This window comes from Schistocerca serialis, chromosome 6, assembly GCF_023864345.2.
Source record: "Schistocerca serialis cubense isolate TAMUIC-IGC-003099 chromosome 6, iqSchSeri2.2, whole genome shotgun sequence".
NCBI classification, from domain to species: domain Eukaryota; kingdom Metazoa; phylum Arthropoda; class Insecta; order Orthoptera; family Acrididae; genus Schistocerca; species Schistocerca serialis.
In genome coordinates, this window is record NC_064643.1 from 655,870,825 (window position 1) to 655,895,701 (window position 24,877).

The 24,877-nt window shown below is 49.6% G+C and overlaps 42 non-coding genes across 42 annotated transcripts; all 42 read right to left on the minus strand.

The window, feature by feature from the left end:
* Positions 1 to 256: 256 nt before the first annotated feature.
* On the minus strand, positions 257 to 328 carry Trnat-cgu (transfer RNA threonine (anticodon CGU)). The gene has a single exon. It is a non-coding gene; the product is annotated as a tRNA-Thr (tRNA).
* Positions 329 to 1,025: 697 nt separating this feature from the next.
* Positions 1,026 to 1,099, minus strand: Trnan-guu (transfer RNA asparagine (anticodon GUU)). The gene has a single exon. It is a non-coding gene; the product is annotated as a tRNA-Asn (tRNA).
* A 332-nt stretch (positions 1,100 to 1,431) lies between these two features.
* Positions 1,432 to 1,503, minus strand: Trnat-cgu (transfer RNA threonine (anticodon CGU)). Its single transcript has one exon. It is a non-coding gene; the product is annotated as a tRNA-Thr (tRNA).
* A 697-nt stretch (positions 1,504 to 2,200) lies between these two features.
* On the minus strand, positions 2,201 to 2,274 carry Trnan-guu (transfer RNA asparagine (anticodon GUU)). Its single transcript has one exon. It is a non-coding gene; the product is annotated as a tRNA-Asn (tRNA).
* Positions 2,275 to 2,607: 333 nt separating this feature from the next.
* Trnat-cgu (transfer RNA threonine (anticodon CGU)) lies at positions 2,608 to 2,679 on the minus strand. Its single transcript has one exon. It is a non-coding gene; the product is annotated as a tRNA-Thr (tRNA).
* Positions 2,680 to 3,368: 689 nt separating this feature from the next.
* Trnan-guu (transfer RNA asparagine (anticodon GUU)) lies at positions 3,369 to 3,442 on the minus strand. The gene has a single exon. It is a non-coding gene; the product is annotated as a tRNA-Asn (tRNA).
* Positions 3,443 to 3,775: 333 nt separating this feature from the next.
* On the minus strand, positions 3,776 to 3,847 carry Trnat-cgu (transfer RNA threonine (anticodon CGU)). The gene has a single exon. It is a non-coding gene; the product is annotated as a tRNA-Thr (tRNA).
* A 697-nt stretch (positions 3,848 to 4,544) lies between these two features.
* Trnan-guu (transfer RNA asparagine (anticodon GUU)) lies at positions 4,545 to 4,618 on the minus strand. The gene has a single exon. It is a non-coding gene; the product is annotated as a tRNA-Asn (tRNA).
* A 333-nt stretch (positions 4,619 to 4,951) lies between these two features.
* Trnap-cgg (transfer RNA proline (anticodon CGG)) lies at positions 4,952 to 5,023 on the minus strand. The gene has a single exon. It is a non-coding gene; the product is annotated as a tRNA-Pro (tRNA).
* A 697-nt stretch (positions 5,024 to 5,720) lies between these two features.
* Trnan-guu (transfer RNA asparagine (anticodon GUU)) lies at positions 5,721 to 5,794 on the minus strand. Its single transcript has one exon. It is a non-coding gene; the product is annotated as a tRNA-Asn (tRNA).
* Positions 5,795 to 6,127: 333 nt separating this feature from the next.
* On the minus strand, positions 6,128 to 6,199 carry Trnap-cgg (transfer RNA proline (anticodon CGG)). The gene has a single exon. It is a non-coding gene; the product is annotated as a tRNA-Pro (tRNA).
* Positions 6,200 to 6,896: 697 nt separating this feature from the next.
* Trnan-guu (transfer RNA asparagine (anticodon GUU)) lies at positions 6,897 to 6,970 on the minus strand. Its single transcript has one exon. It is a non-coding gene; the product is annotated as a tRNA-Asn (tRNA).
* A 333-nt stretch (positions 6,971 to 7,303) lies between these two features.
* Positions 7,304 to 7,375, minus strand: Trnat-cgu (transfer RNA threonine (anticodon CGU)). Its single transcript has one exon. It is a non-coding gene; the product is annotated as a tRNA-Thr (tRNA).
* Positions 7,376 to 8,072: 697 nt separating this feature from the next.
* On the minus strand, positions 8,073 to 8,146 carry Trnan-guu (transfer RNA asparagine (anticodon GUU)). The gene has a single exon. It is a non-coding gene; the product is annotated as a tRNA-Asn (tRNA).
* A 333-nt stretch (positions 8,147 to 8,479) lies between these two features.
* Positions 8,480 to 8,551, minus strand: Trnat-cgu (transfer RNA threonine (anticodon CGU)). The gene has a single exon. It is a non-coding gene; the product is annotated as a tRNA-Thr (tRNA).
* A 697-nt stretch (positions 8,552 to 9,248) lies between these two features.
* On the minus strand, positions 9,249 to 9,322 carry Trnan-guu (transfer RNA asparagine (anticodon GUU)). Its single transcript has one exon. It is a non-coding gene; the product is annotated as a tRNA-Asn (tRNA).
* A 333-nt stretch (positions 9,323 to 9,655) lies between these two features.
* On the minus strand, positions 9,656 to 9,727 carry Trnap-cgg (transfer RNA proline (anticodon CGG)). Its single transcript has one exon. It is a non-coding gene; the product is annotated as a tRNA-Pro (tRNA).
* Positions 9,728 to 10,424: 697 nt separating this feature from the next.
* On the minus strand, positions 10,425 to 10,498 carry Trnan-guu (transfer RNA asparagine (anticodon GUU)). The gene has a single exon. It is a non-coding gene; the product is annotated as a tRNA-Asn (tRNA).
* A 333-nt stretch (positions 10,499 to 10,831) lies between these two features.
* Trnat-cgu (transfer RNA threonine (anticodon CGU)) lies at positions 10,832 to 10,903 on the minus strand. The gene has a single exon. It is a non-coding gene; the product is annotated as a tRNA-Thr (tRNA).
* A 697-nt stretch (positions 10,904 to 11,600) lies between these two features.
* On the minus strand, positions 11,601 to 11,674 carry Trnan-guu (transfer RNA asparagine (anticodon GUU)). Its single transcript has one exon. It is a non-coding gene; the product is annotated as a tRNA-Asn (tRNA).
* A 333-nt stretch (positions 11,675 to 12,007) lies between these two features.
* Trnap-cgg (transfer RNA proline (anticodon CGG)) lies at positions 12,008 to 12,079 on the minus strand. The gene has a single exon. It is a non-coding gene; the product is annotated as a tRNA-Pro (tRNA).
* Positions 12,080 to 12,776: 697 nt separating this feature from the next.
* Trnan-guu (transfer RNA asparagine (anticodon GUU)) lies at positions 12,777 to 12,850 on the minus strand. Its single transcript has one exon. It is a non-coding gene; the product is annotated as a tRNA-Asn (tRNA).
* Positions 12,851 to 13,183: 333 nt separating this feature from the next.
* On the minus strand, positions 13,184 to 13,255 carry Trnat-cgu (transfer RNA threonine (anticodon CGU)). The gene has a single exon. It is a non-coding gene; the product is annotated as a tRNA-Thr (tRNA).
* A 697-nt stretch (positions 13,256 to 13,952) lies between these two features.
* Trnan-guu (transfer RNA asparagine (anticodon GUU)) lies at positions 13,953 to 14,026 on the minus strand. The gene has a single exon. It is a non-coding gene; the product is annotated as a tRNA-Asn (tRNA).
* A 333-nt stretch (positions 14,027 to 14,359) lies between these two features.
* Trnat-cgu (transfer RNA threonine (anticodon CGU)) lies at positions 14,360 to 14,431 on the minus strand. The gene has a single exon. It is a non-coding gene; the product is annotated as a tRNA-Thr (tRNA).
* Positions 14,432 to 15,128: 697 nt separating this feature from the next.
* Trnan-guu (transfer RNA asparagine (anticodon GUU)) lies at positions 15,129 to 15,202 on the minus strand. The gene has a single exon. It is a non-coding gene; the product is annotated as a tRNA-Asn (tRNA).
* A 333-nt stretch (positions 15,203 to 15,535) lies between these two features.
* Positions 15,536 to 15,607, minus strand: Trnat-cgu (transfer RNA threonine (anticodon CGU)). Its single transcript has one exon. It is a non-coding gene; the product is annotated as a tRNA-Thr (tRNA).
* Positions 15,608 to 16,304: 697 nt separating this feature from the next.
* On the minus strand, positions 16,305 to 16,378 carry Trnan-guu (transfer RNA asparagine (anticodon GUU)). The gene has a single exon. It is a non-coding gene; the product is annotated as a tRNA-Asn (tRNA).
* Positions 16,379 to 16,711: 333 nt separating this feature from the next.
* On the minus strand, positions 16,712 to 16,783 carry Trnat-cgu (transfer RNA threonine (anticodon CGU)). The gene has a single exon. It is a non-coding gene; the product is annotated as a tRNA-Thr (tRNA).
* Positions 16,784 to 17,480: 697 nt separating this feature from the next.
* Positions 17,481 to 17,554, minus strand: Trnan-guu (transfer RNA asparagine (anticodon GUU)). The gene has a single exon. It is a non-coding gene; the product is annotated as a tRNA-Asn (tRNA).
* Positions 17,555 to 17,887: 333 nt separating this feature from the next.
* Positions 17,888 to 17,959, minus strand: Trnat-cgu (transfer RNA threonine (anticodon CGU)). The gene has a single exon. It is a non-coding gene; the product is annotated as a tRNA-Thr (tRNA).
* Positions 17,960 to 18,656: 697 nt separating this feature from the next.
* On the minus strand, positions 18,657 to 18,730 carry Trnan-guu (transfer RNA asparagine (anticodon GUU)). The gene has a single exon. It is a non-coding gene; the product is annotated as a tRNA-Asn (tRNA).
* A 333-nt stretch (positions 18,731 to 19,063) lies between these two features.
* Positions 19,064 to 19,135, minus strand: Trnat-cgu (transfer RNA threonine (anticodon CGU)). Its single transcript has one exon. It is a non-coding gene; the product is annotated as a tRNA-Thr (tRNA).
* Positions 19,136 to 19,832: 697 nt separating this feature from the next.
* On the minus strand, positions 19,833 to 19,906 carry Trnan-guu (transfer RNA asparagine (anticodon GUU)). The gene has a single exon. It is a non-coding gene; the product is annotated as a tRNA-Asn (tRNA).
* Positions 19,907 to 20,239: 333 nt separating this feature from the next.
* Positions 20,240 to 20,311, minus strand: Trnat-cgu (transfer RNA threonine (anticodon CGU)). The gene has a single exon. It is a non-coding gene; the product is annotated as a tRNA-Thr (tRNA).
* A 697-nt stretch (positions 20,312 to 21,008) lies between these two features.
* Trnan-guu (transfer RNA asparagine (anticodon GUU)) lies at positions 21,009 to 21,082 on the minus strand. The gene has a single exon. It is a non-coding gene; the product is annotated as a tRNA-Asn (tRNA).
* Positions 21,083 to 21,415: 333 nt separating this feature from the next.
* On the minus strand, positions 21,416 to 21,487 carry Trnat-cgu (transfer RNA threonine (anticodon CGU)). Its single transcript has one exon. It is a non-coding gene; the product is annotated as a tRNA-Thr (tRNA).
* A 697-nt stretch (positions 21,488 to 22,184) lies between these two features.
* On the minus strand, positions 22,185 to 22,258 carry Trnan-guu (transfer RNA asparagine (anticodon GUU)). Its single transcript has one exon. It is a non-coding gene; the product is annotated as a tRNA-Asn (tRNA).
* A 333-nt stretch (positions 22,259 to 22,591) lies between these two features.
* Positions 22,592 to 22,663, minus strand: Trnat-cgu (transfer RNA threonine (anticodon CGU)). Its single transcript has one exon. It is a non-coding gene; the product is annotated as a tRNA-Thr (tRNA).
* A 697-nt stretch (positions 22,664 to 23,360) lies between these two features.
* On the minus strand, positions 23,361 to 23,434 carry Trnan-guu (transfer RNA asparagine (anticodon GUU)). Its single transcript has one exon. It is a non-coding gene; the product is annotated as a tRNA-Asn (tRNA).
* A 333-nt stretch (positions 23,435 to 23,767) lies between these two features.
* Trnat-cgu (transfer RNA threonine (anticodon CGU)) lies at positions 23,768 to 23,839 on the minus strand. The gene has a single exon. It is a non-coding gene; the product is annotated as a tRNA-Thr (tRNA).
* Positions 23,840 to 24,536: 697 nt separating this feature from the next.
* Positions 24,537 to 24,610, minus strand: Trnan-guu (transfer RNA asparagine (anticodon GUU)). The gene has a single exon. It is a non-coding gene; the product is annotated as a tRNA-Asn (tRNA).
* Positions 24,611 to 24,877: the final 267 nt, after the last annotated feature.

Here is a 24,877-nt window from a genome sequence, read left to right on the forward strand (position 1 = left end):
ATTTGCTTACGCCTCTTCACATGGATAACGTGCATGCACACTGTAGCGAGGCTCGTAAACGAATGACATCGCCAAGCATGACATTATACTACAAAATGCATACAAACCAATGTTCAACCTATGCATTCAGAAAACCTCTGAGGCCAGTAGAATACTTGTCATAGGTTGTAGAACATCCCTTTCATTCAGTGTACTGCCATGTGTTAGATGCTGCTCGAGATAGCTCCGCTCCTTGCAGGAAGGTTTAAAAAATGAATGCCATCTGTGAGGTTCGAACTCAAGACCCCTGGTTTACGAGACCAGTGCTCTACCACTGAGCTAAGAAGGCGGCAGCTTAGCGTTTGTGAGCTATCCCCAAATTTTTACTTCATCATACTGAATCTTGCAGCCCTCGACCAGATATCGGATTTGGCGCACAGCTGCTGCTGGGGGTGTCCACATTGCCGTTTTCCAAATCTCTTGAATGTTTCGCCCTTGCGATCGACGACGAGCGTCGGCCCACCAAAAGTTTAAAAGTTTGCGGTCTGCACAATCCTGACCTAGTGCACAGCTTGTGGGACAGCGTGGCTCGACTGCGAAATGCGCCTTTCGGCTCCTCTCTTTGGCTACAGTATGCTGTTGTCCACAGTGGCACTGGCGTTGCCCATGGGGCTTCATGTAAGGCGACTGCACGTCGCTCGGCCAACAGCGGCCTACTGCAGACCGACACTTAAGAGACACCAAATACAAATCGACATCGAGAGACAGGCCCTGTCATATGGCACTCGCGACGTATATGCTGAAATTGAATGTAAAGAATGCGTCTTTTGTAGTGGGCGTCCCTCTACTGCAGTGTCACACATGACGAATAAAAAGGAAAACAGTAGAACGTCTGTGTAGGGCCATGTTTTTACCTACAGTGTCACTTGGCTGAATGTGTATAAGGCTCTGTGGCATCACTCAAACGCAGCCAAATTGTCACACTAGCTGTGTATCTCTAACAAAGTTGACGTATGTCCTCACCTCGGTGCCGGTTAAAACGATTTCGCCCCCGGGTGGGCTCGAACCACCAACTTTCCGGTTAACAGCCGAACGCGCTAGCCGATTGCGCCACGGAGGCCTTGACTTTACTCCCTTGTGCTCTGTATATCAACGCAATTCGTATACCTTCTGCAGGAATCTCGCAGAATGGTAGCATTTGCTTACGCCTCTTCACATGGATAACGTGCATGCACACTGTAGCGAGGCTCGTAAACGAATGACATCGCCAAGCATGACATTATACTACAAAATGCATACAAACCAATGTTCAACCTATGCATTCAGAAAACCTCTGAGGCCAGTAGAATACTTGTCATAGGTTGTAGAACATCCCTTTCATTCAGTGTACTGCCATGTGTTAGATGCTGCTCGAGATAGCTCCGCTCCTTGCAGGAAGGTTTAAAAAATGAATGCCTTCTGTGAGGTTCGAACTCACGACCCCTGGTTTACGAGACCAGTGCTCTACCACTGAGCTAAGAAGGCGGCAGCTTAGCGTTTGTGAGCTATCCCCAAATTGGTACTTCATCATACTGAATCTTGCAGCCCTCGACCAGATATCGGATTTGGCACACAGCTGCTGCTGGGGGTGTCCACATTGCCGTTTTCCAAATCTCTTGAATGTTTCGCCCTTGCGATCGACGACGAGCGTCGGCCCACCAAAAGTTTAAAAGTTTGCGGTCTGCACAATCCTGACCTAGTGCACAGCTTGTGGGACAGCGTGGCTCGACTGCGAAATGCGCCTTTCGGCTCCTCTCTCTGGCTACAGTATGCTGTTGTCCACAGTGGCACTGGCGTTGCCCATGGGGCTTCATGTAAGGCGACTGCACGTCGCTCGGCCAACAGCGGCCTACTGCAGACCGACACTTAAGAGACACCAAATACAAATCGACATCGAGAGACAGGCCCTGTCATATGGCACTCGCGACGTATATGCTGAAATTGAATGTAAAGAATGCGTCTTTTGTAGTGGGCGTCCCTCTACTGCAGTGTCACACATGACGAATAAAAAGGAAAACAGTAGAACGTCTGTGTAGGGCCATGTTTTTACCTACAGTGTCACTTGGCTGAATGTGTATAAGGCTCTGTGGCATCACTCAAACGCAGCCAAATTGTCACACTAGCTGTGTATCTCTAACAAAGTTGACGTATGTCCTCACCTCGGTGCCGGTTAAAACGATTTCGCCCCCGGGTGGGCTCGAACCACCAACCTTTCGGTTAACAGCCGAACGCGCTAGCCGATTGCGCCACGGAGGCCTTGACTTTGGCTCCCTTGTGCTCTGTATATCAACGCAATTCGTATACCTTCTGCAGGAATCTCGCAGAATGGTAGCATTTGCTTACGCCTCTTCACATGGATAACGTGCATGCACACTGTAGCGAGGCTCGTAAACGAATGACATCGCCAAGCATGACATTATACTACAAAATGCATACAAACCAATGTTCAACCTATGCATTCAGAAAACCTCTGAGGCCAGTAGAATACTTGTCATAGGTTGTAGAACATCCCTTTCATTCAGTGTACTGCCATGTGTTAGATGCTGCTCGAGATAGCTCCGCTCCTTGCAGGAAGGTTTAAAAAATGAATGCCTTCTGTGAGGTTCGAACTCACGACCCCTGGTTTACGAGACCAGTGCTCTACCACTGAGCTAAGAAGGCGGCAGCTTAGCGTTTGTGAGCTATCCCCAAATTTTTACTTCATCATACTGAATCTTGCAGCCCTCGACCAGATATCGGATTTGGCACACAGCTGCTGCTGGGGGTGTCCACATTGCCGTTTTCCAAATCTCTTGAATGTTTCGCCCTTGCGATCGACGACGAGCGTCGGCCCACCAAAAGTTTGCGGTCTGCACAATCCTGACCTAGTGCACAGCTTGTGGGACAGCGTGGCTCGACTGCGAAATGCGCCTTTCGGCTCCTCTCTCTGGCTACAGTATGCTGTTGTCCACAGTGGCACTGGCGTTGCCCATGGGGCTTCATGTAAGGCGACTGCACGTCGCTCGGCCAACAGCGGCCTACTGCAGACCGACACTTAAGAGACACCAAATACAAATCGACATCGAGAGACAGGCCCTGTCATATGGCACTCGCGACGTATATGCTGAAATTGAATGTAAAGAATGCGTCTTTTGTAGTGGGCGTCCCTCTACTGCAGTGTCACACATGACGAATAAAAAGGAAAACAGTAGAACGTCTGTGTAGGGCCATGTTTTTACCTACAGTGTCACTTGGCTGAATGTGTATAAGGCTCTGTGGCATCACTCAAACGCAGCCAAATTGTCACACTAGCTGTGTATCTCTAACAAAGTTGACGTATGTCCTCACCTCGGTGCCGGTTAAAACGATTTCGCCCCCGGGTGGGCTCGAACCACCAACCTTTCGGTTAACAGCCGAACGCGCTAGCCGATTGCGCCACGGAGGCCTTGACTTTGGCTCCCTTGTGCTCTGTATATCAACGCAATTCGTATACCTTCTGCAGGAATCTCGCAGAATGGTAGCATTTGCTTACGCCTCTTCACATGGATAACGTGCATGCACACTGTAGCGAGGCTCGTAAACGAATGACATCGCCAAGCATGACATTATACTACAAAATGCATACAAACCAATGTTCAACCTATGCATTCAGAAAACCTCTGAGGCCAGTAGAATACTTGTCATAGGTTGTAGAACATCCCTTTCATTCAGTGTACTGCCATGTGTTAGATGCTGCTCGAGATAGCTCCGCTCCTTGCAGGAAGGTTTAAAAAATGAATGCCTTCTGTGAGGTTCGAACTCACGACCCCTGGTTTACGAGACCAGTGCTCTACCACTGAGCTAAGAAGGCGGCAGCTTAGCGTTTGTGAGCTATCCCCAAATTGGTACTTCATCATACTGAATCTTGCAGCCCTCGACCAGATATCGGATTTGGCACACAGCTGCTGCTGGGGGTGTCCACATTGCCGTTTTCCAAATCTCTTGAATGTTTCGACCTTGCGATCGACGACGAGCGTCGGCCCACCAAAAGTTTAAAAGTTTGCGGTCTGCACAATCCTGACCTAGTGCACAGCTTGTGGGACAGCGTGGCTCGACTGCGAAATGCGCCTTTCGGCTCCTCTCTCTGGCTACAGTATGCTGTTGTCCACAGTGGCACTGGCGTTGCCCATGGGGCTTCATGTAAGGCGACTGCACGTCGCTCGGCCAACAGCGGCCTACTGCAGACCGACACTTAAGAGACACCAAATACAAATCGACATCGAGAGACAGGCCCTGTCATATGGCACTCGCGACGTATATGCTGAAATTGAATGTAAAGAATGCGTCTTTTGTAGTGGGCGTCCCTCTACTGCAGTGTCACACATGACGAATAAAAAGGAAAACAGTAGAACGTCTGTGTAGGGCCATGTTTTTACCTACAGTGTCACTTGGCTGAATGTGTATAAGGCTCTGTGGCATCACTCAAACGCAGCCAAATTGTCACACTAGCTGTGTATCTCTAACAAAGTTGACGTATGTCCTCACCTCGGTGCCTGTTAAAACGATTTCGCCCCCGGGTGGGCTCGAACCACCAACCTTTCGGTTAACAGCCGAACGCGCTAGCCGATTGCGCCACGGAGGCCTTGACTTTGGCTCCCTTGTGCTCTGTATATCAACGCAATTCGTATACCTTCTGCAGGAATCTCGCAGAATGGTAGCATTTGCTTACGCCTCTTCACATGGATAACGTGCATGCACACTGTAGCGAGGCTCGTAAACGAATGACATCGCCAAGCATGACATTATACTACAAAATGCATACAAACCAATGTTCAACCTATGCATTCAGAAAACCTCTGAGGCCAGTAGAATACTTGTCATAGGTTGTAGAACATCCCTTTCATTCAGTGTACTGCCATGTGTTAGATGCTGCTCGAGATAGCTCCGCTCCTTGCAGGAAGGTTTAAAAAATGAATGCCTTCTGTGAGGTTCGAACTCACGACCCCTGGTTTCCGAGACCAGTGCTCTACCACTGAGCTAAGAAGGCGGCAGCTTAGCGTTTGTGAGCTATCCCCAAATTGGTACTTCATCATACTGAATCTTGCAGCCCTCGACCAGATATCGGATTTGGCACACAGCTGCTGCTGGGGGTGTCCACATTGCCGTTTTCCAAATCTCTTGAATGTTTCGACCTTGCGATCGACGACGAGCGTCGGCCCACCAAAAGTTTAAAAGTTTGCGGTCTGCACAATCCTGACCTAGTGCACAGCTTGTGGGACAGCGTGGCTCGACTGCGAAATGCGCCTTTCGGCTCCTCTCTCTGGCTACAGTATGCTGTTGTCCACAGTGGCACTGGCGTTGCCCATGGGGCTTCATGTAAGGCGACTGCACGTCGCTCGGCCAACAGCGGCCTACTGCAGACCGACACTTAAGAGACACCAAATACAAATCGACATCGAGAGACAGGCCCTGTCATATGGCACTCGCGACGTATATGCTGAAATTGAATGTAAAGAATGCGTCTTTTGTAGTGGGCGTCCCTCTACTGCAGTGTCACACATGACGAATAAAAAGGAAAACAGTAGAACGTCTGTGTAGGGCCATGTTTTTACCTACAGTGTCACTTGGCTGAATGTGTATAAGGCTCTGTGGCATCACTCAAACGCAGCCAAATTGTCACACTAGCTGTGTATCTCTAACAAAGTTGACGTATGTCCTCACCTCGGTGCCGGTTAAAACGATTTCGCCCCCGGGTGGGCTCGAACCACCAACCTTTCGGTTAACAGCCGAACGCGCTAGCCGATTGCGCCACGGAGGCCTTGACTTTGGCTCCCTTGTGCTCTGTATATCAACGCAATTCGTATACCTTCTGCAGGAATCTCGCAGAATGGTAGCATTTGCTTACGCCTCTTCACATGGATAACGTGCATGCACACTGTAGCGAGGCTCGTAAACGAATGACATCGCCAAGCATGACATTATACTACAAAATGCATACAAACCAATGTTCAACCTATGCATTCAGAAAACCTCTGAGGCCAGTAGAATACTTGTCATAGGTTGTAGAACATCCCTTTCATTCAGTGTACTGCCATGTGTTAGATGCTGCTCGAGATAGCTCCGCTCCTTGCAGGAAGGTTTAAAAAATGAATGCCTTCTGTGAGGTTCGAACTCACGACCCCTGGTTTCCGAGACCAGTGCTCTACCACTGAGCTAAGAAGGCGGCAGCTTAGCGTTTGTGAGCTATCCCCAAATTGGTACTTCATCATACTGAATCTTGCAGCCCTCGACCAGATATCGGATTTGGCACACAGCTGCTGCTGGGGGTGTCCACATTGCCGTTTTCCAAATCTCTTGAATGTTTCGACCTTGCGATCGACGACGAGCGTCGGCCCACCAAAAGTTTAAAAGTTTGCGGTCTGCACAATCCTGACCTAGTGCACAGCTTGTGGGACAGCGTGGCTCGACTGCGAAATGCGCCTTTCGGCTCCTCTCTCTGGCTACAGTATGCTGTTGTCCACAGTGGCACTGGCGTTGCCCATGGGGCTTCATGTAAGGCGACTGCACGTCGCTCGGCCAACAGCGGCCTACTGCAGACCGACACTTAAGAGACACCAAATACAAATCGACATCGAGAGACAGGCCCTGTCATATGGCACTCGCGACGTATATGCTGAAATTGAATGTAAAGAATGCGTCTTTTGTAGTGGGCGTCCCTCTACTGCAGTGTCACACATGACGAATAAAAAGGAAAACAGTAGAACGTCTGTGTAGGGCCATGTTTTTACCTACAGTGTCACTTGGCTGAATGTGTATAAGGCTCTGTGGCATCACTCAAACGCAGCCAAATTGTCACACTAGCTGTGTATCTCTAACAAAGTTGACGTATGTCCTCACCTCGGTGCCGGTTAAAACGATTTCGCCCCCGGGTGGGCTCGAACCACCAACCTTTCGGTTAACAGCCGAACGCGCTAGCCGATTGCGCCACGGAGGCCTTGACTTTGGCTCCCTTGTGCTCTGTATATCAACGCAATTCGTATACCTTCTGCAGGAATCTCGCAGAATGGTAGCATTTGCTTACGCCTCTTCACATGGATAACGTGCATGCACACTGTAGCGAGGCTCGTAAACGAATGACATCGCCAAGCATGACATTATACTACAAAATGCATACAAACCAATGTTCAACCTATGCATTCAGAAAACCTCTGAGGCCAGTAGAATACTTGTCATAGGTTGTAGAACATCCCTTTCATTCAGTGTACTGCCATGTGTTAGATGCTGCTCGAGATAGCTCCGCTCCTTGCAGGAAGGTTTAAAAAATGAATGCCTTCTGTGAGGTTCGAACTCACGACCCCTGGTTTACGAGACCAGTGCTCTACCACTGAGCTAAGAAGGCGGCAGCTTAGCGTTTGTGAGCTATCCCCAAATTGGTACTTCATCATACTGAATCTTGCAGCCCTCGACCAGATATCGGATTTGGCACACAGCTGCTGCTGGGGGTGTCCACATTGCCGTTTTCCAAATCTCTTGAATGTTTCGACCTTGCGATCGACGACGAGCGTCGGCCCACCAAAAGTTTAAAAGTTTGCGGTCTGCACAATCCTGACCTAGTGCACAGCTTGTGGGACAGCGTGGCTCGACTGCGAAATGCGCCTTTCGGCTCCTCTCTCTGGCTACAGTATGCTGTTGTCCACAGTGGCACTGGCGTTGCCCATGGGGCTTCATGTAAGGCGACTGCACGTCGCTCGGCCAACAGCGGCCTACTGCAGACCGACACTTAAGAGACACCAAATACAAATCGACATCGAGAGACAGGCCCTGTCATATGGCACTCGCGACGTATATGCTGAAATTGAATGTAAAGAATGCGTCTTTTGTAGTGGGCGTCCCTCTACTGCAGTGTCACACATGACGAATAAAAAGGAAAACAGTAGAACGTCTGTGTAGGGCCATGTTTTTACCTACAGTGTCACTTGGCTGAATGTGTATAAGGCTCTGTGGCATCACTCAAACGCAGCCAAATTGTCACACTAGCTGTGTATCTCTAACAAAGTTGACGTATGTCCTCACCTCGGTGCCGGTTAAAACGATTTCGCCCCCGGGTGGGCTCGAACCACCAACCTTTCGGTTAACAGCCGAACGCGCTAGCCGATTGCGCCACGGAGGCCTTGACTTTGGCTCCCTTGTGCTCTGTATATCAACGCAATTCGTATACCTTCTGCAGGAATCTCGCAGAATGGTAGCATTTGCTTACGCCTCTTCACATGGATAACGTGCATGCACACTGTAGCGAGGCTCGTAAACGAATGACATCGCCAAGCATGACATTATACTACAAAATGCATACAAACCAATGTTCAACCTATGCATTCAGAAAACCTCTGAGGCCAGTAGAATACTTGTCATAGGTTGTAGAACATCCCTTTCATTCAGTGTACTGCCATGTGTTAGATGCTGCTCGAGATAGCTCCGCTCCTTGCAGGAAGGTTTAAAAAATGAATGCCTTCTGTGAGGTTCGAACTCACGACCCCTGGTTTACGAGACCAGTGCTCTACCACTGAGCTAAGAAGGCGGCAGCTTAGCGTTTGTGAGCTATCCCCAAATTGGTACTTCATCATACTGAATCTTGCAGCCCTCGACCAGATATCGGATTTGGCACACAGCTGCTGCTGGGGGTGTCCACATTGCCGTTTTCCAAATCTCTTGAATGTTTCGACCTTGCGATCGACGACGAGCGTCGGCCCACCAAAAGTTTAAAAGTTTGCGGTCTGCACAATCCTGACCTAGTGCACAGCTTGTGGGACAGCGTGGCTCGACTGCGAAATGCGCCTTTCGGCTCCTCTCTCTGGCTACAGTATGCTGTTGTCCACAGTGGCACTGGCGTTGCCCATGGGGCTTCATGTAAGGCGACTGCACGTCGCTCGGCCAACAGCGGCCTACTGCAGACCGACACTTAAGAGACACCAAATACAAATCGACATCGAGAGACAGGCCCTGTCATATGGCACTCGCGACGTATATGCTGAAATTGAATGTAAAGAATGCGTCTTTTGTAGTGGGCGTCCCTCTACTGCAGTGTCACACATGACGAATAAAAAGGAAAACAGTAGAACGTCTGTGTAGGGCCATGTTTTTACCTACAGTGTCACTTGGCTGAATGTGTATAAGGCTCTGTGGCATCACTCAAACGCAGCCAAATTGTCACACTAGCTGTGTATCTCTAACAAAGTTGACGTATGTCCTCACCTCGGTGCCGGTTAAAACGATTTCGCCCCCGGGTGGGCTCGAACCACCAACCTTTCGGTTAACAGCCGAACGCGCTAGCCGATTGCGCCACGGAGGCCTTGACTTTGGCTCCCTTGTGCTCTGTATATCAACGCAATTCGTATACCTTCTGCAGGAATCTCGCAGAATGGTAGCATTTGCTTACGCCTCTTCACATGGATAACGTGCATGCACACTGTAGCGAGGCTCGTAAACGAATGACATCGCCAAGCATGACATTATACTACAAAATGCATACAAACCAATGTTCAACCTATGCATTCAGAAAACCTCTGAGGCCAGTAGAATACTTGTCATAGGTTGTAGAACATCCCTTTCATTCAGTGTACTGCCATGTGTTAGATGCTGCTCGAGATAGCTCCGCTCCTTGCAGGAAGGTTTAAAAAATGAATGCCTTCTGTGAGGTTCGAACTCACGACCCCTGGTTTCCGAGACCAGTGCTCTACCACTGAGCTAAGAAGGCGGCAGCTTAGCGTTTGTGAGCTATCCCCAAATTGGTACTTCATCATACTGAATCTTGCAGCCCTCGACCAGATATCGGATTTGGCACACAGCTGCTGCTGGGGGTGTCCACATTGCCGTTTTCCAAATCTCTTGAATGTTTCGACCTTGCGATCGACGACGAGCGTCGGCCCACCAAAAGTTTAAAAGTTTGCGGTCTGCACAATCCTGACCTAGTGCACAGCTTGTGGGACAGCGTGGCTCGACTGCGAAATGCGCCTTTCGGCTCCTCTCTCTGGCTACAGTATGCTGTTGTCCACAGTGGCACTGGCGTTGCCCATGGGGCTTCATGTAAGGCGACTGCACGTCGCTCGGCCAACAGCGGCCTACTGCAGACCGACACTTAAGAGACACCAAATACAAATCGACATCGAGAGACAGGCCCTGTCATATGGCACTCGCGACGTATATGCTGAAATTGAATGTAAAGAATGCGTCTTTTGTAGTGGGCGTCCCTCTACTGCAGTGTCACACATGACGAATAAAAAGGAAAACAGTAGAACGTCTGTGTAGGGCCATGTTTTTACCTACAGTGTCACTTGGCTGAATGTGTATAAGGCTCTGTGGCATCACTCAAACGCAGCCAAATTGTCACACTAGCTGTGTATCTCTAACAAAGTTGACGTATGTCCTCACCTCGGTGCCGGTTAAAACGATTTCGCCCCCGGGTGGGCTCGAACCACCAACCTTTCGGTTAACAGCCGAACGCGCTAGCCGATTGCGCCACGGAGGCCTTGACTTTGGCTCCCTTGTGCTCTGTATATCAACGCAATTCGTATACCTTCTGCAGGAATCTCGCAGAATGGTAGCATTTGCTTACGCCTCTTCACATGGATAACGTGCATGCACACTGTAGCGAGGCTCGTAAACGAATGACATCGCCAAGCATGACATTATACTACAAAATGCATACAAACCAATGTTCAACCTATGCATTCAGAAAACCTCTGAGGCCAGTAGAATACTTGTCATAGGTTGTAGAACATCCCTTTCATTCAGTGTACTGCCATGTGTTAGATGCTGCTCGAGATAGCTCCGCTCCTTGCAGGAAGGTTTAAAAAATGAATGCCTTCTGTGAGGTTCGAACTCACGACCCCTGGTTTACGAGACCAGTGCTCTACCACTGAGCTAAGAAGGCGGCAGCTTAGCGTTTGTGAGCTATCCCCAAATTGGTACTTCATCATACTGAATCTTGCAGCCCTCGACCAGATATCGGATTTGGCACACAGCTGCTGCTGGGGGTGTCCACATTGCCGTTTTCCAAATCTCTTGAATGTTTCGACCTTGCGATCGACGACGAGCGTCGGCCCACCAAAAGTTTAAAAGTTTGCGGTCTGCACAATCCTGACCTAGTGCACAGCTTGTGGGACAGCGTGGCTCGACTGCGAAATGCGCCTTTCGGCTCCTCTCTCTGGCTACAGTATGCTGTTGTCCACAGTGGCACTGGCGTTGCCCATGGGGCTTCATGTAAGGCGACTGCACGTCGCTCGGCCAACAGCGGCCTACTGCAGACCGACACTTAAGAGACACCAAATACAAATCGACATCGAGAGACAGGCCCTGTCATATGGCACTCGCGACGTATATGCTGAAATTGAATGTAAAGAATGCGTCTTTTGTAGTGGGCGTCCCTCTACTGCAGTGTCACACATGACGAATAAAAAGGAAAACAGTAGAACGTCTGTGTAGGGCCATGTTTTTACCTACAGTGTCACTTGGCTGAATGTGTATAAGGCTCTGTGGCATCACTCAAACGCAGCCAAATTGTCACACTAGCTGTGTATCTCTAACAAAGTTGACGTATGTCCTCACCTCGGTGCCGGTTAAAACGATTTCGCCCCCGGGTGGGCTCGAACCACCAACCTTTCGGTTAACAGCCGAACGCGCTAGCCGATTGCGCCACGGAGGCCTTGACTTTGGCTCCCTTGTGCTCTGTATATCAACGCAATTCGTATACCTTCTGCAGGAATCTCGCAGAATGGTAGCATTTGCTTACGCCTCTTCACATGGATAACGTGCATGCACACTGTAGCGAGGCTCGTAAACGAATGACATCGCCAAGCATGACATTATACTACAAAATGCATACAAACCAATGTTCAACCTATGCATTCAGAAAACCTCTGAGGCCAGTAGAATACTTGTCATAGGTTGTAGAACATCCCTTTCATTCAGTGTACTGCCATGTGTTAGATGCTGCTCGAGATAGCTCCGCTCCTTGCAGGAAGGTTTAAAAAATGAATGCCTTCTGTGAGGTTCGAACTCACGACCCCTGGTTTCCGAGACCAGTGCTCTACCACTGAGCTAAGAAGGCGGCAGCTTAGCGTTTGTGAGCTATCCCCAAATTGGTACTTCATCATACTGAATCTTGCAGCCCTCGACCAGATATCGGATTTGGCACACAGCTGCTGCTGGGGGTGTCCACATTGCCGTTTTCCAAATCTCTTGAATGTTTCGACCTTGCGATCGACGACGAGCGTCGGCCCACCAAAAGTTTAAAAGTTTGCGGTCTGCACAATCCTGACCTAGTGCACAGCTTGTGGGACAGCGTGGCTCGACTGCGAAATGCGCCTTTCGGCTCCTCTCTCTGGCTACAGTATGCTGTTGTCCACAGTGGCACTGGCGTTGCCCATGGGGCTTCATGTAAGGCGACTGCACGTCGCTCGGCCAACAGCGGCCTACTGCAGACCGACACTTAAGAGACACCAAATACAAATCGACATCGAGAGACAGGCCCTGTCATATGGCACTCGCGACGTATATGCTGAAATTGAATGTAAAGAATGCGTCTTTTGTAGTGGGCGTCCCTCTACTGCAGTGTCACACATGACGAATAAAAAGGAAAACAGTAGAACGTCTGTGTAGGGCCATGTTTTTACCTACAGTGTCACTTGGCTGAATGTGTATAAGGCTCTGTGGCATCACTCAAACGCAGCCAAATTGTCACACTAGCTGTGTATCTCTAACAAAGTTGACGTATGTCCTCACCTCGGTGCCGGTTAAAACGATTTCGCCCCCGGGTGGGCTCGAACCACCAACCTTTCGGTTAACAGCCGAACGCGCTAGCCGATTGCGCCACGGAGGCCTTGACTTTGGCTCCCTTGTGCTCTGTATATCAACGCAATTCGTATACCTTCTGCAGGAATCTCGCAGAATGGTAGCATTTGCTTACGCCTCTTCACATGGATAACGTGCATGCACACTGTAGCGAGGCTCGTAAACGAATGACATCGCCAAGCATGACATTATACTACAAAATGCATACAAACCAATGTTCAACCTATGCATTCAGAAAACCTCTGAGGCCAGTAGAATACTTGTCATAGGTTGTAGAACATCCCTTTCATTCAGTGTACTGCCATGTGTTAGATGCTGCTCGAGATAGCTCCGCTCCTTGCAGGAAGGTTTAAAAAATGAATGCCTTCTGTGAGGTTCGAACTCACGACCCCTGGTTTACGAGACCAGTGCTCTACCACTGAGCTAAGAAGGCGGCAGCTTAGCGTTTGTGAGCTATCCCCAAATTGGTACTTCATCATACTGAATCTTGCAGCCCTCGACCAGATATCGGATTTGGCACACAGCTGCTGCTGGGGGTGTCCACATTGCCGTTTTCCAAATCTCTTGAATGTTTCGACCTTGCGATCGACGACGAGCGTCGGCCCACCAAAAGTTTAAAAGTTTGCGGTCTGCACAATCCTGACCTAGTGCACAGCTTGTGGGACAGCGTGGCTCGACTGCGAAATGCGCCTTTCGGCTCCTCTCTCTGGCTACAGTATGCTGTTGTCCACAGTGGCACTGGCGTTGCCCATGGGGCTTCATGTAAGGCGACTGCACGTCGCTCGGCCAACAGCGGCCTACTGCAGACCGACACTTAAGAGACACCAAATACAAATCGACATCGAGAGACAGGCCCTGTCATATGGCACTCGCGACGTATATGCTGAAATTGAATGTAAAGAATGCGTCTTTTGTAGTGGGCGTCCCTCTACTGCAGTGTCACACATGACGAATAAAAAGGAAAACAGTAGAACGTCTGTGTAGGGCCATGTTTTTACCTACAGTGTCACTTGGCTGAATGTGTATAAGGCTCTGTGGCATCACTCAAACGCAGCCAAATTGTCACACTAGCTGTGTATCTCTAACAAAGTTGACGTATGTCCTCACCTCGGTGCCGGTTAAAACGATTTCGCCCCCGGGTGGGCTCGAACCACCAACCTTTCGGTTAACAGCCGAACGCGCTAGCCGATTGCGCCACGGAGGCCTTGACTTTGGCTCCCTTGTGCTCTGTATATCAACGCAATTCGTATACCTTCTGCAGGAATCTCGCAGAATGGTAGCATTTGCTTACGCCTCTTCACATGGATAACGTGCATGCACACTGTAGCGAGGCTCGTAAACGAATGACATCGCCAAGCATGACATTATACTACAAAATGCATACAAACCAATGTTCAACCTATGCATTCAGAAAACCTCTGAGGCCAGTAGAATACTTGTCATAGGTTGTAGAACATCCCTTTCATTCAGTGTACTGCCATGTGTTAGATGCTGCTCGAGATAGCTCCGCTCCTTGCAGGAAGGTTTAAAAAATGAATGCCTTCTGTGAGGTTCGAACTCACGACCCCTGGTTTACGAGACCAGTGCTCTACCACTGAGCTAAGAAGGCGGCAGCTTAGCGTTTGTGAGCTATCCCCAAATTGGTACTTCATCATACTGAATCTTGCAGCCCTCGACCAGATATCGGATTTGGCACACAGCTGCTGCTGGGGGTGTCCACATTGCCGTTTTCCAAATCTCTTGAATGTTTCGACCTTGCGATCGACGACGAGCGTCGGCCCACCAAAAGTTTAAAAGTTTGCGGTCTGCACAATCCTGACCTAGTGCACAGCTTGTGGGACAGCGTGGCTCGACTGCGAAATGCGCCTTTCGGCTCCTCTCTCTGGCTACAGTATGCTGTTGTCCACAGTGGCACTGGCGTTGCCCATGGGGCTTCATGTAAGGCGACTGCACGTCGCTCGGCCAACAGCGGCCTACTGCAGACCGACACTTAAGAGACACCAAATACAAATCGACATCGAGAGACAGGCCCTGTCATATGGCACTCGCGACGTATATGCTGAAATTGAATGTAAAGAATGCGTCTTTTGTAGTGGGCGTCCCTCTACTGCAGTGTCACACATGACGAATAAAAAGGAAAACAGTAGAACGTCTGTGTAGGGCCATGTTTTTACCTACAGTGTCACTTGGCTGAATGTGTATAAGGCTCTGTGGCATCACTCAAACGCAGCCAAATTGTCACACTAGCTGTGTATCTCTAACAAAGTTGACGTATGTCCTCACCTCGGTGCCGGTTAAAACGATTTCGCCCCCGGGTGGGCTCGAACCACCAACCTTTCGGTTAACAGCCGAACGCGCTAGCCGATTGCGCCACGGAGGCCTTGACTTTGGCTCCCTTGTGCTCTGTATATCAACGCAATTCGTATACCTTCTGCAGGAATCTCGCAGAATGGTAGCATTTGCTTACGCCTCTTCACATGGATAACGTGCATGCACACTGTAGCGAGGCTCGTAAACGAATGACATCGCCAAGCATGACATTATACTACAAAATGCATACAAACCAATGTTCAACCTATGCATTCAGAAAACCTCTGAGGCCAGTAGAATACTTGTCATAGGTTGTAGAACATCCCTTTCATTCAGTGTACTGCCATGTGTTAGATGCTGCTCGAGATAGCTCCGCTCCTTGCAGGAAGGTTTAAAAAATGAATGCCTTCTGTGAGGTTCGAACTCACGACCCCTGGTTTACGAGACCAGTGCTCTACCACTGAGCTAAGAAGGCGGCAGCTTAGCGTTTGTGAGCTATCCCCAAATTGGTACTTCATCATACTGAATCTTGCAGCCCTCGACCAGATATCGGATTTGGCACACAGCTGCTGCTGGGGGTGTCCACATTGCCGTTTTCCAAATCTCTTGAATGTTTCGACCTTGCGATCGACGACGAGCGTCGGCCCACCAAAAGTTTAAAAGTTTGCGGTCTGCACAATCCTGACCTAGTGCACAGCTTGTGGGACAGCGTGGCTCGACTGCGAAATGCGCCTTTCGGCTCCTCTCTCTGGCTACAGTATGCTGTTGTCCACAGTGGCACTGGCGTTGCCCATGGGGCTTCATGTAAGGCGACTGCACGTCGCTCGGCCAACAGCGGCCTACTGCAGACCGACACTTAAGAGACACCAAATACAAATCGACATCGAGAGACAGGCCCTGTCATATGGCACTCGCGACGTATATGCTGAAATTGAATGTAAAGAATGCGTCTTTTGTAGTGGGCGTCCCTCTACTGCAGTGTCACACATGACGAATAAAAAGGAAAACAGTAGAACGTCTGTGTAGGGCCATGTTTTTACCTACAGTGTCACTTGGCTGAATGTGTATAAGGCTCTGTGGCATCACTCAAACGCAGCCAAATTGTCACACTAGCTGTGTATCTCTAACAAAGTTGACGTATGTCCTCACCTCGGTGCCGGTTAAAACGATTTCGCCCCCGGGTGGGCTCGAACCACCAACCTTTCGGTTAACAGCCGAACGCGCTAGCCGATTGCGCCACGGAGGCCTTGACTTTGGCTCCCTTGTGCTCTGTATATCAACGCAATTCGTATACCTTCTGCAGGAATCTCGCAGAATGGTAGCATTTGCTTACGCCTCTTCACATGGATAACGTGCATGCACACTGTAGCGAGGCTCGTAAACGAATGACATCGCCAAGCATGACATTATACTACAAAATGCATACAAACCAATGTTCAACCTATGCATTCAGAAAACCTCTGAGGCCAGTAGAATACTTGTCATAGGTTGTAGAACATCCCTTTCATTCAGTGTACTGCCATGTGTTAGATGCTGCTCGAGATAGCTCCGCTCCTTGCAGGAAGGTTTAAAAAATGAATGCCTTCTGTGAGGTTCGAACTCACCACCCCTGGTTTACGAGACCAGTGCTCTACCACTGAGCTAAGAAGGCGGCAGCTTAGCGTTTGTGAGCTATCCCCAAATTGGTACTTCATCATACTGAATCTTGCAGCCCTCGACCAGATATCGGATTTGGCACACAGCTGCTGCTGGGGGTGTCCACATTGCCGTTCTCCAAATCTCTTGAATGTTTCGACCTTGCGATCGACGACGAGCGTCGGCCCACCAAAAGTTTAAAAGTTTGCGGTCTGCACAATCCTGACCTAGTGCACAGCTTGTGGGACAGCGTGGCTCGACTGCGAAATGCGCCTTTCGGCTCCTCTCTCTGGCTACAGTATGCTGTTGTCCACAGTGGCACTGGCGTTGCCCATGGGGCTTCATGTAAGGCGACTGCACGTCGCTCGGCCAACAGCGGCCTACTGCAGACCGACACTTAAGAGACACCAAATACAAATCGACATCGAGAGACAGGCCCTGTCATATGGCACTCGCGACGTATATGCTGAAATTGAATGTAAAGAATGCGTCTTTTGTAGTGGGCGTCCCTCTACTGCAGTGTCACACATGACGAATAAAAAGGAAAACAGTAGAACGTCTGTGTAGGGCCATGTTTTTACCTACAGTGTCACTTGGCTGAATGTGTATAAGGCTCTGTGGCATCACTCAAACGCAGCCAAATTGTCACACTAGCTGTGTATCTCTAACAAAGTTGACGTATGTCCTCACCTCGGTGCCGGTTAAAACGATTTCGCCCCCGGGTGGGCTCGAACCACCAACCTTTCGGTTAACAGCCGAACGCGCTAGCCGATTGCGCCACGGAGGCCTTGACTTTGGCTCCCTTGTGCTCTGTATATCAACGCAATTCGTATACCTTCTGCAGGAATCTCGCAGAATGGTAGCATTTGCTTACGCCTCTTCACATGGATAACGTGCATGCACACTGTAGCGAGGCTCGTAAACGAATGACATCGCCAAGCATGACATTATACTACAAAATGCATACAAACCAATGTTCAACCTATGCATTCAGAAAACCTCTGAGGCCAGTAGAATACTTGTCATAGGTTGTAGAACATCCCTTTCATTCAGTGTACTGCCATGTGTTAGATGCTGCTCGAGATAGCTCCGCTCCTTGCAGGAAGGTTTAAAAAATGAATGCCTTCTGTGAGGTTCGAACTCACGACCCCTGGTTTACGAGACCAGTGCTCTACCACTGAGCTAAGAAGGCGGCAGCTTAGCGTTTGTGAGCTATCCCCAAATTGGTACTTCATCATACTGAATCTTGCAGCCCTCGACCAGATATCGGATTTGGCACACAGCTGCTGCTGGGGGTGTCCACATTGCCGTTCTCCAAATCTCTTGAATGTTTCGACCTTGCGATCGACGACGAGCGTCGGCCCACCAAAAGTTTAAAAGTTTGCGGTCTGCACAATCCTGACCTAGTGCACAGCTTGTGGGACAGCGTGGCTCGACTGCGAAATGCGCCTTTCGGCTCCTCTCTCTGGCTACAGTATGCTGTTGTCCACAGTGGCACTGGCGTTGCCCATGGGGCTTCATGTAAGGCGACTGCACGTCGCTCGGCCAACAGCGGCCTACTGCAGACCGACACTTAAGAGACACCAAATACAAATCGACATCGAGAGACAGGCCCTGTCATATGGCACTCGCGACGTATATGCTGAAATTGAATGTAAAGAATGCGTCTTTTGTAGTGGGCGTCCCTCTACTGCAGTGTCACACATGACGAATAAAAAGGAAAACAGTAGAACGTCTGTGTAGGGCCATGTTTTTACCTACAGTGTCACTTGGCTGAATGTGTATAAGGCTCTGTGGCATCACTCAAACGCAGCCAAATTGTCACACTAGCTGTGTATCTCTAACAAAGTTGACGTATGTCCTCACCTCGGTGCCGGTTAAAACGATTTCGCCCCCGGGTGGGCTCGAACCACCAACCTTTCGGTTAACAGCCGAACGCGCTAGCCGATTGCGCCACGGAGGCCTTGACTTTGGCTCCCTTGTGCTCTGTATATCAACGCAATTCGTATACCTTCTGCAGGAATCTCGCAGAATGGTAGCATTTGCTTACGCCTCTTCACATGGATAACGTGCATGCACACTGTAGCGAGGCTCGTAAACGAATGACATCGCCAAGCATGACATTATACTACAAAATGCATACAAACCAATGTTCAACCTATGCATTCAGAAAACCTCTGAGGCCAGTAGAATACTTGTCATAGGTTGTAGAACATCCCTTTCATTCAGTGTACTGCCATGTGTTAGATGCTGCTCGAGATAGCTCCGCTCCTTGCAGGAAGGTTTAAAAAATGAATGCCTTCTGTGAGGTTCGAACTCACGACCCCTGGTTTACGAGACCAGTGCTCTACCACTGAGCTAAGAAGGCGGCAGCTTAGCGTTTGTGAGCTATCCCCAAATTGGTACTTCATCATACTGAATCTTGCAGCCCTCGACCAGATATCGGATTTGGCACACAGCTGCTGCTGGGGGTGTCCACATTGCCGTTCTCCAAATCTCTTGAATGTTTCGACCTTGCGATCGACGACGAGCGTCGGCCCACCAAAAGTTTAAAAGTTTGCGGTCTGCACAATCCTGACCTAGTGCACAGCTTGTGGGACAGCGTGGCTCGACTGCGAAATGCGCCTTTCGGCTCCTCTCTCTGGCTACAGTATGCTGTTGTCCACAGTGGCACTGGCGTTGCCCATGGGGCTTCATGTAAGGCGACTGCACGTCGCTCGGCCAACAGCGGCCTACTGCAGACCGACACTTAAGAGACACCAAATACAAATCGACATCGAGAGACAGGCCCTGTCATATGGCACTCGCGACGTATATGCTGAAATTGAATGTAAAGAATGCGTCTTTTGTAGTGGGCGTCCCTCTACTGCAGTGTCACACATGACGAATAAAAAGGAAAACAGTAGAACGTCTGTGTAGGGCCATGTTTTTACCTACAGTGTCACTTGGCTGAATGTGTATAAGGCTCTGTGGCATCACTCAAACGCAGCCAAATTGTCACACTAGCTGTGTATCTCTAACAAAGTTGACGTATGTCCTCACCTCGGTGCCGGTTAAAACGATTTCGCCCCCGGGTGGGCTCGAACCACCAACCTTTCGGTTAACAGCCGAACGCGCTAGCCGATTGCGCCACGGAGGCCTTGACTTTGGCTCCCTTGTGCTCTGTATATCAACGCAATTCGTATACCTTCTGCAGGAATCTCGCAGAATGGTAGCATTTGCTTACGCCTCTTCACATGGATAACGTGCATGCACACTGTAGCGAGGCTCGTAAACGAATGACATCGCCAAGCATGACATTATACTACAAAATGCATACAAACCAATGTTCAACCTATGCATTCAGAAAACCTCTGAGGCCAGTAGAATACTTGTCATAGGTTGTAGAACATCCCTTTCATTCAGTGTACTGCCATGTGTTAGATGCTGCTCGAGATAGCTCCGCTCCTTGCAGGAAGGTTTAAAAAATGAATGCCTTCTGTGAGGTTCGAACTCACGACCCCTGGTTTACGAGACCAGTGCTCTACCACTGAGCTAAGAAGGCGGCAGCTTAGCGTTTGTGAGCTATCCCCAAATTGGTACTTCATCATACTGAATCTTGCAGCCCTCGACCAGATATCGGATTTGGCACACAGCTGCTGCTGGGGGTGTCCACATTGCCGTTCTCCAAATCTCTTGAATGTTTCGACCTTGCGATCGACGACGAGCGTCGGCCCACCAAAAGTTTAAAAGTTTGCGGTCTGCACAATCCTGACCTAGTGCACAGCTTGTGGGACAGCGTGGCTCGACTGCGAAATGCGCCTTTCGGCTCCTCTCTCTGGCTACAGTATGCTGTTGTCCACAGTGGCACTGGCGTTGCCCATGGGGCTTCATGTAAGGCGACTGCACGTCGCTCGGCCAACAGCGGCCTACTGCAGACCGACACTTAAGAGACACCAAATACAAATCGACATCGAGAGACAGGCCCTGTCATATGGCACTCGCGACGTATATGCTGAAATTGAATGTAAAGAATGCGTCTTTTGTAGTGGGCGTCCCTCTACTGCAGTGTCACACATGACGAATAAAAAGGAAAACAGTAGAACGTCTGTGTAGGGCCATGTTTTTACCTACAGTGTCACTTGGCTGAATGTGTATAAGGCTCTGTGGCATCACTCAAACGCAGCCAAATTGTCACACTAGCTGTGTATCTCTAACAAAGTTGACGTATGTCCTCACCTCGGTGCCGGTTAAAACGATTTCGCCCCCGGGTGGGCTCGAACCACCAACCTTTCGGTTAACAGCCGAACGCGCTAGCCGATTGCGCCACGGAGGCCTTGACTTTGGCTCCCTTGTGCTCTGTATATCAACGCAATTCGTATACCTTCTGCAGGAATCTCGCAGAATGGTAGCATTTGCTTACGCCTCTTCACATGGATAACGTGCATGCACACTGTAGCGAGGCTCGTAAACGAATGACATCGCCAAGCATGACATTATACTACAAAATGCATACAAACCAATGTTCAACCTATGCATTCAGAAAACCTCTGAGGCCAGTAGAATACTTGTCATAGGTTGTAGAACATCCCTTTCATTCAGTGTACTGCCATGTGTTAGATGCTGCTCGAGATAGCTCCGCTCCTTGCAGGAAGGTTTAAAAAATGAATGCCTTCTGTGAGGTTCGAACTCACGACCCCTGGTTTACGAGACCAGTGCTCTACCACTGAGCTAAGAAGGCGGCAGCTTAGCGTTTGTGAGCTATCCCCAAATTGGTACTTCATCATACTGAATCTTGCAGCCCTCGACCAGATATCGGATTTGGCACACAGCTGCTGCTGGGGGTGTCCACATTGCCGTTCTCCAAATCTCTTGAATGTTTCGACCTTGCGATCGACGACGAGCGTCGGCCCACCAAAAGTTTAAAAGTTTGCGGTCTGCACAATCCTGACCTAGTGCACAGCTTGTGGGACAGCGTGGCTCGACTGCGAAATGCGCCTTTCGGCTCCTCTCTCTGGCTACAGTATGCTGTTGTCCACAGTGGCACTGGCGTTGCCCATGGGGCTTCATGTAAGGCGACTGCACGTCGCTCGGCCAACAGCGGCCTACTGCAGACCGACACTTAAGAGACACCAAATACAAATCGACATCGAGAGACAGGCCCTGTCATATGGCACTCGCGACGTATATGCTGAAATTGAATGTAAAGAATGCGTCTTTTGTAGTGGGCGTCCCTCTACTGCAGTGTCACACATGACGAATAAAAAGGAAAACAGTAGAACGTCTGTGTAGGGCCATGTTTTTACCTACAGTGTCACTTGGCTGAATGTGTATAAGGCTCTGTGGCATCACTCAAACGCAGCCAAATTGTCACACTAGCTGTGTATCTCTAACAAAGTTGACGTATGTCCTCACCTCGGTGCCGGTTAAAACGATTTCGCCCCCGGGTGGGCTCGAACCACCAACCTTTCGGTTAACAGCCGAACGCGCTAGCCGATTGCGCCACGGAGGCCTTGACTTTGGCTCCCTTGTGCTCTGTATATCAACGCAATTCGTATACCTTCTGCAGGAATCTCGCAGAATGGTAGCATTTGCTTACGCCTCTTCACATGGATAACGTGCATGCACACTGTAGCGAGGCTCGTAAACGAATGACATCGCCAAGCATGACATTATACTACAAAATGCATACAAACCAATGTTCAACCTATGCATTCAGAAAACCTCTGAGGCCAGTAGAATACTTGTCATAGGTTGTAGAACATCCCTTTCATTCAGTGTACTGCCATGTGTTAGATGCTGCTCGAGATAGCTCCGCTCCTTGCAGGAAGGTTTAAAAAATGAATGCCTTCTGTGAGGTTCGAACTCACGACCCCTGGTTTACGAGACCAGTGCTCTACCACTGAGCTAAGAAGGCGGCAGCTTAGCGTTTGTGAGCTATCCCCAAATTGGTACTTCATCATACTGAATCTTGCAGCCCTCGACCAGATATCGGATTTGGCACACAGCTGCTGCTGGGGGTGTCCACATTGCCGTTCTCCAAATCTCTTGAATGTTTCGACCTTGCGATCGACGACGAGCGTCGGCCCACCAAAAGTTTAAAAGTTTGCGGTCTGCACAATCCTGACCTAGTGCACAGCTTGTGGGACAGCGTGGCTCGACTGCGAAATGCGCCTTTCGGCTCCTCTCTCTGGCTACAGTATGCTGTTGTCCACAGTGGCACTGGCGTTGCCCATGGGGCTTCATGTAAGGCGACTGCACGTCGCTCGGCCAACAGCGGCCTACTGCAGACCGACACTTAAGAGACACCAAATACAAATCGACATCGAGAGACAGGCCCTGTCATATGGCACTCGCGACGTATATGCTGAAATTGAATGTAAAGAATGCGTCTTTTGTAGTGGGCGTCCCTCTACTGCAGTGTCACACATGACGAATAAAAAGGAAAACAGTAGAACGTCTGTGTAGGGCCATGTTTTTACCTACAGTGTCACTTGGCTGAATGTGTATAAGGCTCTGTGGCATCACTCAAACGCAGCCAAATTGTCACACTAGCTGTGTATCTCTAACAAAGTTGACGTATGTCCTCACCTCGGTGCCGGTTAAAACGATTTCGCCCCCGGGTGGGCTCGAACCACCAACCTTTCGGTTAACAGCCGAACGCGCTAGCCGATTGCGCCACGGAGGCCTTGACTTTGGCTCCCTTGTGCTCTGTATATCAACGCAATTCGTATACCTTCTGCAGGAATCTCGCAGAATGGTAGCATTTGCTTACGCCTCTTCACATGGATAACGTGCATGCACACTGTAGCGAGGCTCGTAAACGAATGACATCGCCAAGCATGACATTATACTACAAAATGCATACAAACCAATGTTCAACCTATGCATTCAGAAAACCTCTGAGGCCAGTAGAATACTTGTCATAGGTTGTAGAACATCCCTTTCATTCAGTGTACTGCCATGTGTTAGATGCTGCTCGAGATAGCTCCGCTCCTTGCAGGAAGGTTTAAAAAATGAATGCCTTCTGTGAGGTTCGAACTCACGACCCCTGGTTTACGAGACCAGTGCTCTACCACTGAGCTAAGAAGGCGGCAGCTTAGCGTTTGTGAGCTATCCCCAAATTGGTACTTCATCATACTGAATCTTGCAGCCCTCGACCAGATATCGGATTTGGCACACAGCTGCTGCTGGGGGTGTCCACATTGCCGTTCTCCAAATCTCTTGAATGTTTCGACCTTGCGATCGACGACGAGCGTCGGCCCACCAAAAGTTTAAAAGTTTGCGGTCTGCACAATCCTGACCTAGTGCACAGCTTGTGGGACAGCGTGGCTCGACTGCGAAATGCGCCTTTCGGCTCCTCTCTCTGGCTACAGTATGCTGTTGTCCACAGTGGCACTGGCGTTGCCCATGGGGCTTCATGTAAGGCGACTGCACGTCGCTCGGCCAACAGCGGCCTACTGCAGACCGACACTTAAGAGACACCAAATACAAATCGACATCGAGAGACAGGCCCTGTCATATGGCACTCGCGACGTATATGCTGAAATTGAATGTAAAGAATGCGTCTTTTGTAGTGGGCGTCCCTCTACTGCAGTGTCACACATGACGAATAAAAAGGAAAACAGTAGAACGTCTGTGTAGGGCCATGTTTTTACCTACAGTGTCACTTGGCTGAATGTGTATAAGGCTCTGTGGCATCACTCAAACGCAGCCAAATTGTCACACTAGCTGTGTATCTCTAACAAAGTTGACGTATGTCCTCACCTCGGTGCCGGTTAAAACGATTTCGCCCCCGGGTGGGCTCGAACCACCAACCTTTCGGTTAACAGCCGAACGCGCTAGCCGATTGCGCCACGGAGGCCTTGACTTTGGCTCCCTTGTGCTCTGTATATCAACGCAATTCGTATACCTTCTGCAGGAATCTCGCAGAATGGTAGCATTTGCTTACGCCTCTTCACATGGATAACGTGCATGCACACTGTAGCGAGGCTCGTAAACGAATGACATCGCCAAGCATGACATTATACTACAAAATGCATACAAACCAATGTTCAACCTATGCATTCAGAAAACCTCTGAGGCCAGTAGAATACTTGTCATAGGTTGTAGAACATCCCTTTCATTCAGT